General features: G+C 36.5%; 1 pseudogene; it reads left to right on the top strand.

The window, feature by feature from the left end:
* Positions 1-1791, top strand: part of LOC102497515 (rap1 GTPase-GDP dissociation stimulator 1 pseudogene) — a 6738-nt pseudogene that overhangs the window by 1829 nt on the left and 3118 nt on the right.

Below are 1791 nucleotides of genomic sequence, written 5' to 3'. Positions count from 1 at the left end.
CTGTTGCTTGAGCTACATTAAGTAGAAAGTGCATGGTGTAGTCCTATGATGTAAACTTGGTACTACGTAATGAATTGCTCCTCACATGTGGTAAACTACATAATAACATACCGGTCAATTAGAAACAAAGAATGCAGCAGGGTATTTCTAGCATAGTAAAGACAAAATTGAATTTAAAAAATAGCTCTTTTTTTGGTGTTTGAGAAGCACAGTGATCAAAAAATTGTATGACTGCTCATTTATTAATCTTACCTAGTAATGTCAAGCCCATGGTATCTAGAGTTAAATAAAATTTCAATGTTCTCACTCTTTAAAAAAAATTGTGGGTATTGGGAAGGTTTCATTGTCTTCAGAAATAGTTTAAAGCCAGAAATTTTCCTTTTCTGCTTTGAAAAAAAGAGGTGTTCATGGAAAAAATGTGGCATCTTCTCAAAATTAGTCAAAATGTTTCCACTCTGTGGAGTGTAAATTTCCCATAATTCATACTTTTCCCAAAATTAAATAGAATTCTTTTCCCATCTCAGGTTCCAGACACTCCTTTCATTACCATGTATTATAAACACACTTGCAGATGACACTGACTCTGCACAAGAGTAAAATCACATGAAAAAAAGACACCTTCTGTGGTAGAGAGATTTTTTGTAAAGACCACACGAATATACTTCTCAATCATCTTTTTCTTTAGATCCTGAAGGAACTGCTCCCCTTGCATATCATCAGATACATAGAGAGCCACCCACGTCCAGCCAAAATGCAGCAACAACCAGATGATTCCCTGAGTCAGAGAGCTGTCCTTGGTGGCCATCTTATAAACTAATGGAAATTGGTCTTTATCACTTACGATGGGATCAAAATGATTATATGTGACCTGAATAAGAAAAAAAAAATAATGAGGACTAGCAGTTAGCAAAATGGCTATGCCGCTGGACTCCCATGTAGACGACCGTGGTTCAAGTGCCGGACTCGGCGGCTTAAACTCATGCGGGGCGCGTGTGCGTGCATGCCCAAGATCCCGAGAGGAGAATGGAGGAGAAGGGATTGCAGCATGGCCATACCCCCTGGGGGATGATTTCTCACTTTCTGTCTCTCTGTCTCTCTCTGTCTTTCTGGTGAGCGCATGCGCCCTATAGCAAAAACCTCTACAGAAAAAAAAAGAAAAAGAAAAAGAAAAAGAATAACCTAGTTCTGACCTTAGTGCAATTTTGGATTGTCCCACTTAAATAGGAGATAACTCTTGATCTGATAAGACCATTGAATGAGATATTGAATGAATAGAATGCATGCTGTGAAAAGAACAATATTTTGTCATTAGGAGCATCAGAAGACTGTTTATCAGTCCCACTTATTTTGAGAAAGAACATATGACTAATCCAAATATGAGACCAGATATGAGAAAAGGTATAAGGTCCAATACTTGTTTCAATGTCTGCAGTGGGAACTGAAGGATGCATATATTTATGAAAGTGGTGCAATAAGATATTGATGATTCTGCCATCCTGAGCTCATGTGACCCATGTGGATCAGAGGATTCCTTTCCTAGCAGCCAAGAATAAAAATATCAACTCTAAGAAAAAATGCTATATTAATTTTTAATACTGTGTTTTATCACCACGGAATAACCTATATTGCCTTAACACACAACAGCTTAGAATCTATGATATTTTTGAAATGTTATATTTTCAATTTTTTTAAAAAATTTTATATACATTAAATCATATTATTTAGCTTAGAAAGTGAACATGTCAATATGTGAACATTTCTCCCCAGTCCAGTTGATCAGAATATCTTCCA

The sequence above is a fragment of the Tupaia chinensis genome, unplaced genomic scaffold, assembly GCF_000334495.1.
Source record: "Tupaia chinensis unplaced genomic scaffold, TupChi_1.0 Scaffold000203_1, whole genome shotgun sequence".
Taxonomy (NCBI): Eukaryota; Metazoa; Chordata; class Mammalia; order Scandentia; family Tupaiidae; genus Tupaia; species Tupaia belangeri.
The sequence above is the reverse complement of the archived record's forward strand: the minus strand, read 5'-3'. Positions and strand labels throughout refer to the sequence as shown.